Here is a 13,210-nt window from a genome sequence, read left to right on the forward strand (position 1 = left end):
CAAGAGCTTCTGTGTATAGTAGGGTACATTGAAGAGCTATCATTTTGTAGGAGTACAGGAGTGTTAATAATGTAAAAAATATGACCAATTCATAAAAAAATATGACTAATTCGTGAAAAATCCAGAAAAAATATAATGGAAAAAGGCATCTTTCATGATATTGGAATCTGCTGAATGGTATAACTTTGAGCTACTCACACAAGATGCGAGCAAAACTAGAGTGGGAATCAGGCATGTTGGAGAGAGGCACGTGCAAAGAAGAGGAGGCAGAAGGATTATTTGTCAGAAAATAAGAGGACATTGGGTAATTTGAAGAGACATGGATGGACCTAGAGCATGTCATACAGACTGAAGTAAGTCAGAAAGCGAAAAACAAATATGGTATATTAATGCATATACGTGGACTGTAAAAAATGGTGCAGATGATCTTATTTGCAGGGCAGAAATAGCGACACAGATACAGTGAACAAACATATGAAGACCAAGATGGGAGAGGGTGGTGGATGAATTGGGAACCTGGAATTGACATATATAACATTATTGAAACTATCTATAATATAGATAGCTAGTGAGAACCTACTATAGCTCAAGGAACCCTGCTCAGTGCTCTGTGGTGACCTAAACAGGAAGGAAATACAAAAAAAAAGGGGATGTATGTATACATATAACTGATTCACTTTGCTGTAAAGCAGAAACTAACACAACATGTAAAATATTGTGAAATTAATTTTTACTCCAATAAAAATTAATTAAACAATAAGTGGACAGGTAAACAGATGGAATGAGACAAACTGAGGGGAAACCCAAAAAGTGACAACATTCAGAACAAAAAAGTAAACAATCAGTTAATCAAACACAAAGAAGTTGCACAGAAGCTGATGTGACAATTATGGCTGGAATACTGCATTTAAAATTCCAAAGACATTTTTAAGTAACTGAAACTAAAGGTGATGGTCAAGCCAATTGCCAAATAGATATGAGGCACCATTATGAAGGAAGAATCTTAATAACAAACTAAATTTTATAAATGTGGAGAGAAGTGCAATCACTCTGAAGAGAGGTAATGAAGAAACATAATGAGTGGCAGATGGGGAATAAGATGGACAGATCCTGACACTTAGAGCTCTCCAGGCAGGGGACCTGGTTGTCACCTCCAGTGTTTTCTCAGTACCCTATAACTTGGATATTTTACTGGATCATGAAAGCTTTTAAGATCTGGAGGTAGGGTGGCGAAGAGGGGATATCCTGGCTTGCATTTTTTTCTCCTTTAGCTTAACATACTCTAGGAGTTCATGCACATTTTGACATCATTCCCTGTAAAAAGTCAACTCAGGAAGAAGCTCCATCTAGGATTTTGTGGCCCATGGTCTTCTCCTGCTGCTCAGTGATCTGATATGGTCATGGAGAAAATTAAAAAGTGGAAACAAATCAGGTGTGTCCAATAAGAAGCCAGAATGGACAGCAAGACCACAGTTTAAAGATGAATCATTGTTCTATCACAGACCCTTAGCTTAGGATATATAAAAAGTAATAATGTGGTTTATTTTACAAATTTGGCACCTTCTTAGGAAAGCAATGATGTCAATGAAAAGCATAAAAGCTGAGACATTTAAATGGCATTTTATGCTGTGACAAAATGCATCATTATGTGAAAAGTTTGGATGAGACTTCACTGATCATCTCTGATGTAGTTTAAAAAATAGCTCAGATAGCTTAAGAAAATAGGCTAGCTGGTGTTTTGCAAAAATCATTATGCATTCACTTGGAAGCCTTCTCAAAACAAAGATTACTGGGCTTAACCTCAGTTCTGATTCAGTGGTTCAGTGCTGGGACCCAGGAACATGCATTGCTAAGGAGAGTTCCAGATGAAGCCAACAGTACTGGTCTAGGGACCCGACTTTGAGAATTACTGATACAGCCAGCAGACCAATAAAAGACTATAGTCATGGTGCTGTCTAAATTCATTTTTTTATGTATTCTGAGAGATGGCTTTCATTTTTCCAGACACAAGAAACAAAGATTACCTAATAGTTCAGACAAGTTTGTTTCACTAAGGGGCATTCCGGGTGAGTTAATTTGACAAGACTCAAGACTGCCGCATCTCAGAAGGCACAGTAAGAAAAAGAATGCCTGTCAGTGTCACTCAGGCTGCCTGCCTCCTCTCCTGTCCGTGATATGACACTTATCTCACGCCTCACCTGCAATTTCAGGTCTGCCATTAGGGCAATGTAGATTACACTTCGGCAAGCCCCTATCTAGATGTTACATTTGAATATGTCACTACCAGGAAATGGAATCCGCGCTAACAAATGATGGGGAATGCTGGCCAGACTGTCAAAAATAGATATCTGCCTTAGCCAGACACAGAGAAAGATAACCCTGAATGTTGATTAAGCCTGCAATACACACACACTTTCTTGATTCTGTCGGGTTCATTAGAGACAGTTAATCCAGAGAGATTTGAAGGAGAACTGGTGACGAACATTTGCCTTCTATTGAATTCCATGGTACCTGTGAATAGTTACCCTTTGAGCTATGTTAAAGCTTCAGGCAGAGACTCTGGAAGAGAGTCTCCTGAATGTTGCTTGGGAATAGGCGGTCAAAGTTTCCCAGCACAAGGTCTAGGTCGCTTCATTATCACCATCATTAAAAATGTATGTGCCTGTTTTCATGTGGCAGGATGAAAGGTGCTATACAAAACAAGATGCATCTGTAATCCATGTCCTTGAGAATCTCTAATACAAGCACAAAGGCAAGTACTGATTTGCAGACAATAACCTAATAAAGCAGCTTAAAAGATGTTTTTGGTACAGAACAGAAGTGAAGACTAGCTGTATGTATGAAGTAATGAATTGGGGTGATCATTTTTCTCCAGAGAATAGTTTTTCAAGAGTGATTAGTGCATAATACATAAGTTTATAATGCACAGGTACTGTCTACCCTCCCATTGCTTCCTCTAACTTGCCTGTGCAGGTTCTTTGTCCTGGGAGAAGGAGTGAAAAACAAAAAGAAGGAAATTCTTAGCAAATTTTTAAGTATGTACACGAGCTTAGTCACTCAGTTATGTCTGACTCTTTTTGACACTTTGGACTGTAGTCAGCCAGGATCCTCTGTCCATGTGACTTTCCAGGCAAGAATACTGGAGTGGGTTGCTGTTTTCCTCCTCCAGGGGATCTTCCTAACCCAGAGATCAAACCCACATCTCCTGTGTCTCCCTCAGTGCAAGCAGATTCTTCACCTGCTGAGCCATCAGGGAAGCTCACATTTTCAGTTCCACCATTGGTAATATATTATTCTAGATGTGGTCTAAAAACTAGTTTGGCCAGGAATTTATTTGTCATTTCCTGAGATTTTACTGGAAAGAAAGCCTAACCAGAAGAAAATAAATTGTATTAGAACTCCCTGAAGTTTGAGTCTGAGAAGGCATTACAAGCAACAGTATTTGCTGAACTCCAAATTCAACCCAGTTGCCCCCAGCTCACATGCAGCCACATGCAGGCATCCTCGTAGATCCTGACATCATAGGGATACACTGACCAATAGTCTCATCTCACTGAAACCGACTCAGCAGTAAAGCTTAACTGCTTTAGCCTGGAAGCCATTGTATTAAGAGGACCCGATAGGCATCAGCCATCTAGACAGGGACAGAGCTGTTGCAGCCTAACATGAGAAATCATTTACCTTGGCTCTCTTTTGCAAACTAGGAAATTCAGTGGAGTCAGCTGTATAAAATGGTTACTTCCTCTCACCCTCTTATAGGTTGCACCTTCCACAAGTTATAAGTGATCCTATGTCTTTTCTTGCCAAGAATTACTGAAGACAAAGTGTTCATTAATGATTTCGGCATCTATTTAGAGTTAGAAAGTATATTTGTCTCCTCTCGTTCTAATCTACATGAGCTTGTGATTGTCCATGCTTTGTAGATGTCAGAAGGGACCATATGCACTGCAACTATGTAAACTACCCTTTCCCCCAGGTCTTCTTCCTCTTCCTCTTCTTATTACTTCTTTGTGCTTTTCTTAAGTAACTGTACTTATCATTTATTCTCATATAGATTTTTCACAAACTGATTAGTCAGTTATAATTTATGGTATACCTTCAGTTCAGTCACTCAATTATGTCCAACTCTTTGTGACCTCATGAATTGCAGCACGCCAGGCCTCCCTGTCCAACACCAACTCCCGGAGTTCACTCAGACTCACGTCCATCGAGTCAGTGATGCCATCCAGCTGTCTCATCCTCTGTCGTCCCCTTCTCCTCCTGCCCCCAATCCCTCCCAGCATCAGGGTCTTTTCCAATGAGTCAACTCTTTGCATGAGGTGGCCAAAGTACTGGAGTTTCAGCTTTAGCAAGTCCAAAGAACACCCAGGACTGATCTCCTTTAGAATGGACTGGTTGGATCTCCTTGCAGTCCAAGGGACTCTCAAGAGTCTTCTCCAACATCACGGTTCAAAAGCATCAATTCTTCGGCAATCAGCTTTCTTCACAGTCCAACTGTCACAACCATACATGACCACAGGAAAAACCATAGCCTTGACTAGACGGACCTTTGTTGGCAAAGTAATGTCTCTGCTTTTGAATATGCTATCTAGGTTGGTCATACCCTCCTTCCAAGGAGTAAGTGTTTTTTAATTTCATGGCTGAAATCACCAACTGCAGTGATTTTGGAGCCCCAAAAAATAAAGTCTGACACTGTTTCCCCATCTATTTCCCATGAAGTGATGGGACCAGATGCCATGATCTTAGTTTTCTGAATGTTGAGCTTTAAACCAACTTTTTCACTCTCCTTTTTCACTTTCATCAAGAGGCTTTTCAGTTCTTCTTCACTTTCTGCCATAAGGGTGGTGTCATCTGCATAACTGAGGTTATTGATATTTCTCCCGGCAGTCTTGATTCCAGTTTGTGCATTTTTCCAATATAGCGTTTCTCATGATGTACTCTGCATATAAGTTAAATAAGTACGGTGACAATATACAGCCTTGATGTAGCCTTTTTCCTATTTGGAACCAGTATGTTGTTCCATGTCCAGTTCTAACTGTTGGTATACCTTAGTGGTAGTGTAAGCCCATATCATGTATTAGGTCAAGTTATATAGGGTTAATACTTGTGACCCACTGTTGTCCCAGGTCATAATGCTTTGGTAACTGGTGTATTAGGCTTATCCATAGAAACATAACCAATAGGATAAGGCATGTGTATGTTTATATATATATATAAAAGCTTCCCAGATGATGCTAGTGGTTAAGAACTTGCCTGCCAATGCAGGAGAAGTAAGAGACACAGGTTTGATCCCTCGGTTGGTAAGATCCCCTGGAGGAGAGCATGACAACCCATTCCAGTATTCTTGCCTGGAGAATCCCATGGACAGAGGAGCCTGGTGGGCTACAGTCTATGGGGCTGCACAAGGTCAGACACAACTGAAATGACTGAGCACTCATGTATATATATATATATATATATATATATATATATATATATATATATTCTGTATATAAATCTTTCTCTCTAGTTAGATAGATAATTTATTATGAGAAATTGATTCACACAATTACTGAGGCTAAGAAGTCCTGTGATCTGCTTTCTGCCACTTGGAGACTCAAGAAAGCCAGTGGTATTATCCCAGTTCAAGTCCAGAGACTGGAGAACCAGGAGAACTTATAGTGTAAATCCCAGTCCAAGGGCAGAAAATCAACGTCCCAGCCCCAAAAGGCAAGCAGGAAACAAACAGGAGTGAATTCCTCCTTTTTCCACCAGTCTTCCCTGGTGGCTCAGTAGTAAAGAATCCACTTCCAATGCATGAAACACAGGAGACACTGGTTCAATCCTTGGGTCAGGAAGATCCCCTGAAGGAGAAAATGGCAGCCGACTCCCAGTACTCTTGCTTGGATTATCCCATGGGCAGAGAGCTTGGTGGCCTGCAGTCCATGAGGTCCCAAAGAGTTTGACATGACTAAGCAACCATGCCTCCTTCCTCCATCTTTTTGTTCTATTCAGGGCCTCAACAGATTGGGTGATGCCCACACAAATTAGGGAGGGCTGTCTGCTTTCCTGAGCCCACTGATTTCAAATGCTAATCTCATCCAGCTACACCCTCATAGATGCACCCAGAAATAATGTTTAATCTGGGCACCACTTGGCCCAGTCAAGTTGACTCAAAATTAATCATCATATTTATTTTGTCTTCCCTCAACTTCCCCATGTAAAATGGTAGACTTACCCAGAAATGTATGCTCACCTCTCTTTGAGCAGAAGAGTATTGAGCAGGATACATAGCACAGTTTTCTTATTATATATGTGGAGTAGAACAGTTATGAAATAGTTCTGAATAAATTTAAAGAGAGAAATGTAAGCTTTAGCAAAAAGGAGTTTCTGGAGTCATCAGTTTTGAAGGTCTCATTTTATAATGCTAGAGAAAGGAAGTTTCATGGCTGAAGTCTGAGAAGAAGAGAAAATAGGTTTCCAGACACCCTCCCCTGCCCATCCAATTTTGCTGGAAACATTTGAGGAGCCAGATCAGTCATGACTAACCTTTATCACAAGGCATAAATTGAGCACCTTCTATTTCTACAACAAAGATAATCAAGACAACTTAGAATATTCAATCTTCTTAAAATTTTTAATGGTTTGTCCTCTAAATCAGCAGATATAAGTGGCATAAAAGATAATCAGCTAAAACTACTACAGTCAAATTTTCTCAGGTTTCTTATTAAGAATATTCAAAGTATTTATTAATGATGCAAGTGTTTTTCAGACCAATGAAAGCATTCCTTACGTAGTAGAAAATTCTGTTTGTTCCATCACTGCCTTTTTTCTTGAAGTATTAGAGTTATTAAGTACAACATCTGCACAGAACAGGTTGTTTGCTTTTCAAATAACTTCAGCAGAAAGAGATATTTGATGAATTAATAATGTGTTTGACCTTGAGAAACTGATCAAAATATCTAGTTCTTTGGTCCTTTACTTTGATGCCTCAGTAACTTTTGAAAGCTGGATTTTACAAGCCCCTTAGCAAATTGGTTTTGCAACGGTGTTTTTCCTTGTATTTAATACATTACCTTGCTACTGACAAAACTGCTAGAAAAAAATATAGGTCTGAGTAACCAGCAGTCTCTGCCATCATTAGAGATGCCCAGTGGGTATTTCAGAGTCCTTTAATTGAAAACAAACTATGTAAATCTATTTATGTGTGATGAAAATTTATCACAATAACTCTAAAGATTGAAGAACCAGACACATCAGCATAGTTGAAAGTTAACTTCTAAGATAATAAAAGATGTTCTTATGACTGTAAGTTCTTGTTCTTTGTCCAGGAAATTTATTTTCTAGACAATTACCTCTATGGGGAACACCCAGGGCTGGAGGGAACAATTTTACAGAATCTTGCTGTTATTGAGTCAGCAATGCTAGCCATTAAATAACAGGTGGCAGGCTACGATTTATATGCAGAAGTCACACTGTGCAGTCATCCTATGGAGGCCCTGGCCCTCAGGAAAGAGGGGCAAGAATGGTACATCAATTACTGTAAAACTGAAAAAAGCATCTTGCTTTTATCTTAGTCCAAATGTGCTTATCTATTAAGCTATAAAACATATAACCCATGAACCAAGATACAGAATCTCAAGTGTACACTCACTCTACATCCACATAACATTCTTCAGGGCCTTCATCACCTTTTACTTGTTCATCACACATCTAAAACAGAGAAGGATAACCTATGCTGCCTTTTTTTTTTTCCAAGAAGTACTTGGCATTCTTAAGTGATATTTGTGGTAGTAAGTCACAAGGAACTTGGGTCAAATGTTTTAATTGAATGGGCAAGTTCCAAAAGTTTATTCAAAGAATGAGTATGACTATTGTGTGTGTGTGTGTGCAAATAGAACTTTATTTGCAAAAATGGAAGGTTGGCCAGCTGGCCAGAGTTTGCCAGCCCTTGAGTTAGACTAAAAATTAGCAGAAACATGAATGATGAAAGAAGATGACAGAACAAGAAAGGAGTCCAGGGGTAAAAAAGCCAAAAATGTGTGCTGGCTCGTTTATCATCATGTAGCCCTTAATAGCAATCCTGTGGAAGGAAGTCAAACTGCTCAACAAGAATAGACAAACACACTAGCCTGTGTCAACACAAAGGAAAAGGAAATGACAGTGAAGAGTGACGAATTACACAGAATCACAGAAAAGCAAGCCTGGAAGTGAAGAAAGGGGGCCCCACAGGAAGTATATGTTGATTACAGTGTTAAACTGTCCACTCTTTGATCCTGGCCCATGGCTAGAGAGGGCTAACCAGAGACAGAACAGTGGAGAACATGGTGAGTATGACTGTTTAAAAATTTGTGTAGGTCATTTTAATTTTGTGTTAATTCACATTTGGTATTTGGTGATTTTTTTTTTTTAAATTTTCTAATACTGACTATAGTCAATGTTTTGTGTAATTCATTCAGCTCACCAGTGCTTTGAGGATTATTAGCATATGCTGGGTAAATTAATTTCCTACCCAATCTCATACTGCCCTCAACCAGGGAACATGTGGAATTGTGTAGGATCATTTTGGGTTTGGGGGATGACATCGGAATTTGTGGAGTAAAGGTCAGGAATATAATACAGAGGGTAGTTCTGCACAGTGAAGGATTGTTCCCCACAAATGTCTAGAATGCAACTCTTGAGCCATAGTACCTAATGAATCTCATCTCTGAGATAAAAAAAAATAAACAATTTACTCCTGGCCCTCATCTCATTAATGGGCCCTATTTCACTATTACTGTGTGAGCATCTCTTCTATCCTGTAGCTGGGAACCCACTGTTCTGGAGCAGAGTGCAATGAAACAAAGCCAACTAGCAGACTTCTGTGAGATTTCATTGGCCACCAGATATATTACAGCTGAAATGCAGAAGTTCCTAAAACTTACAGAAGGTGCAAATGCATAACTTCCTTTGACTTCTTCCTTTGGTTTCATGTTGATCTACCAATTTAACTTGACAATGGTGAAGAAGGATGAGGAAACAATAGGAGAAAATTCTCACAATTCTGGGAGAAATGCACTTCAAGAGTTTTAAATTACAACTTTCTCAGCAACTAGTAAAGTAACTTTAACATATATCTTCTATATAAGAATTTTCTTTGTTTGAACCACTTGTCCCCATTCAAAGTTATTATAGTATTTTTGACTATATCTCTTATGTTGTATATTACACCCCTATAACTTATTTATTACTTAACTGGAAGTTTATGCCTCTTCATTCCCTTAATCTCTTTACCTACTGCTTCACCCTAGTCCCTTCTGGCAATCACCCATTTGTTCTCTGTATCCATGAGTCTCACTTTTTTTCATTTTGTTTTTCAGATTCCATTTATAAGTGGTATCATGTTTATATTTCTCTGACTTATTTCATTTAGCATAATACCCTCTAGATCCATCCATCTTGTTGCAAATGACAAGACTTCATTTCCTATGACTGAGTAACATTCTAATGTGTGTGTGTGTGTGTGTGTGTGTGTGTGTGTAACATTCTTAGTCCATTTGTCTATCAGTGAACATGTAGGTTGCTTCCATATCTTGGCTATTATAACTAATGCTACAATTATCATAGAGTGCACATATGTTTTCAAATTAGTGTTTTTGTTTTCTTTGGAAAAATACCCAGACACTCAGTTCAGTTCAGTTAAGTTGCTCAGTCATGTCCAACTCTTTGTGACCCCATGAATTGCAGCACACTAAACCTCCCTGTCCATCATCAACTCCCGGAGTTCACTCAAATTCATGTCCATTGAGTTGGAGATGCCATCCAGCCATCCCATCTTCTGTCATCCCCTTCTCCTCCTACCCCCAATCCCTCCCAGCATCAGAGTCTTTTCTGATGAGTCAACTCTTCGCATGAGGTAGCCAAAGATTTAGAGTTTCAGCTTTAGCATCAGTCCTTCCAATGAACACACAGGACTGACTTCCTTTATGATACACTGGTTGGATCTCCTTGCATTCCAAGGGACTCTCAAGAATCTTTTCCAACACCACAGTTCAAAAGCTTCAATTTTTTGGTGCTCAGCTTTCTTCACAGTCCAACTCTCACATCCATTCATGACCACTGGAAAAACCATAGCCTTGACTAGACGGACCTTTGTTAGCAAAGTAATGTCTCTACTTTTCAATATGATATCTAGGTTGGTCATAACTTTCCTTTCAAGGAGTAAGTGTCTGTTAATTTCATGGCTGTAAGCATCATCAGCAGTGATTTTGGAGCCCCCCCAAATAAAGTCTGACACTGTTTCCACTGTTTCCCATCTATTTCCCATGAAGTGATGGGACCAGATGCCATGATCTTCGTTTTCTGAGTGTTGAGCTTTAAGCCAACTTTTTCACTCTCCTCTTTCACTTTCACCAAGAGGATTTTGAGTTCCTCTTCACTTTCTGCCATAAGGGTGGTGTCATCTGCATATCTGAGGTTATTGATATTTCTCCCAGCAATCTTGATTCCAGCTTGTGCTTCTTCCAGCCCAGTGTTGCTCATGATGTACTCTGCATATAAGTTAAATAAGGAGGGTGACAATATATAGCCTTGACGTACTCCTTTTCCTATTTGGAACCAGTCTGTTGTTCCATGTCCACTTCTAACTGTTGCTTCCTGACCTGCATAGAGATTTCTCAAGAGGCAGGTCAGGTGGTCTGGTATTCCCATCTCTTTCAGAATTTTCCACAGTTTCTTGTGATCCACACAGTCAAAGGCTTTGACATAGTCAATAAAGCAGAAACATGTTTTTCTAGAACTCTCTTGCTTTCTCGATGATCCAGTGGATGTTGGCAATTTGATCTCTGGTTCCTCTGCCTTTTCTAAAACCAGCTTGAACATCTGGAAGTCCATGCTTCACGTATTGCTGAAGCCTGGCTTGGAGAATTTTAAGCATTACTTTACTAGCGTGTGAGATGGGGGCAATTGTGTTGTAGTTTGAGCATTCTTTGGCATTGCCTTTCTTAGGGATTGGAATGAAAACTGACCTTTTCCAGTCCTGTGGCCAGTCCTGAATTTTCCAGGTTTGCTGACATATTGAGTGCAACACATACACAGCATCATCTTTCAGGCTTTGAAATAGCTCAGCTGGAATGCCGTCACCTCCACTAACTTTGTTTGTAGTGATGCTTCCTAAAACCCACTTGACTTCACATTCCAGGATGTCTGGCTCTAGGTGAGTGATCACACCATCATGATTATCTGGGTCGTGAAGATCTTTTTTGTACAATTCTTCAGTGTATTCTTGCCACCTCTTCTAAATATCTTCTGCTTCTGTTAGGTCCATACCATTCTGTCCTTTATTGAGCCCATCTTTGCATGAAATGTTCCCTTGGTATCTCTGATGTTCTTGAAGAGATCTCTAGTCTTTCCCATTCTGTTGTTTTCCTCTATTTCTTTGCAGTGATCGCTGAGGAAGACTTTCTTATCTCTCCTTGCTATTCTTTGGAACTCTGCATTCATATGCTTATATCTTTCCTTTTCTCCTTTGCTTTTCACTTCTCTTCTTTTCACAACTATTTGTAAGGCCTCCCCAGACAGCCATTTTGCTTTTTTCCATTTTTCCATGGGGATGGGCTTGATCCCTGTCTCCTGTACAATGTCACGAACCTCTGTCCATAGTTCATCAGGCACTCTATCTATCAGACCTAGGCCCTTAAATCTATTTCTCACTTCCACTGTATAATCATAAGGGATTTGATTCAGGTCATACCTGAATGGTCTAGTGGTTTTCCCTACTTTCTTCAATTTCAGTCTGAATTTGGCAATAAGGAGTTCATGATCTGAGCCACACTCAGCTCCCTGTCTTGTTTTTGCTGACTGTATAGAGCATCTCCTTCTTTGGCTGCAAAGAATATCATCAGTCTGATTTCAGTGTTGACCATCTGGTGATGTCCATGTGTAGAGTCTTCTATTGTGTTGTTCAAAGTGGGTGTTTGCTATGACCAGTGTGTTCTCTTGGCAAAATTCTATTAGCCTTTGCCCTGCTTCTTTCCGTATTCCAAGGCCAAATTTGCCTGTTACTCCAGGTGTTTCTTGACTTCCTACTTTTGCATTTCAGTCCCCTATAATGAAAAGGACATCTTTTTTGTGTGTTAGTTCTAAAAGATCTTGTAGGTCTTCATAGAACCGTTCAACTTCAGCTTCTTCAGCGTTACTGGTTGGGGCATAGGCTTGGATTACTGTGATATTGAATGGTTTGCTTTGGAAACGAACAGAGATCATTCTGTCATTTTTGAGATTGCATGCAAGTACTACATTTTTGGACTCTTTTGTTGACCATGATGGCTACTCCATTTCTTCTGAGGGATTCCTGCCCACAGTAGTAGATATAATGGTCATCTGAGTTAAATTCACCCATTCCAGTCCATTTTAGTTCACTGATTCCTAGAATGTCGACATTCACTCTTGCCATCTCCTGTTTGACCACTTCCAATTTGCCTTGATTCATGGACCTAACATTCCAGGTTCCTATGCAATATTGCTCTTTACAGCATCGGACCTTGCTTCTATCACCAGTCACATCCACAGCTTCCCTGTCCCTCACTATTTCCCAGAGTTTGCTCAAACACATGTCCACTGATTCAGTAATGCCATGGAACCATCTCATTCTCTGTAACCTGCTTCTTTTCCTGCCCTCAGTCATTCCCAGCCTCAGGGTCTTTTCCAATGAATTGGCTCTTCGCATCAGGTGGGCAAAGTATAGGAACTTCAGCTTCGGCATCAGTCTTTCCAATGAATATTCAAGGTTGATTTTCTTTAGGAACGGCTTTTATTTCATTGCAGACCAAGGGACTTTCAAGAAGCTTCTCTAGCATCACAATTGCAAATCATCAATTCTTTGGTGCTCAGCCTTTTTATGGTCCAACTGTTACATCTGTACATGACTACTGGAAAAACCATAAATTTGGCTGTGTTCCAAGTTGCTTCTTATTTAATGCTTAAACACCTCAGGCAAAGTAATTATGGAGATGTCAATTTTACCTTATTCTCTTTCATATTGGAAATGGAAAATCATTCAGTTCAGTTCAGATCAGTTGCTGAGTCATGTCCGAATCTTTGTGACCCCATGGACTGCAGCACGCCAGGCCTCCCTGTTCATCACCAACTCCCAGAGTTTAGTCAAATTCATGCCCATTGAGTTGGTGATGCCATACAACCATCTCATCCTCTGTCATACCCTGCTTCTCTCACCTTCAATCTTTCCTAGCAT

The sequence above is a fragment of the Bubalus kerabau genome, chromosome 3 (assembly GCF_029407905.1).
Source record: "Bubalus kerabau isolate K-KA32 ecotype Philippines breed swamp buffalo chromosome 3, PCC_UOA_SB_1v2, whole genome shotgun sequence".
NCBI classification, from domain to species: Eukaryota; Metazoa; Chordata; class Mammalia; order Artiodactyla; family Bovidae; genus Bubalus; species Bubalus kerabau.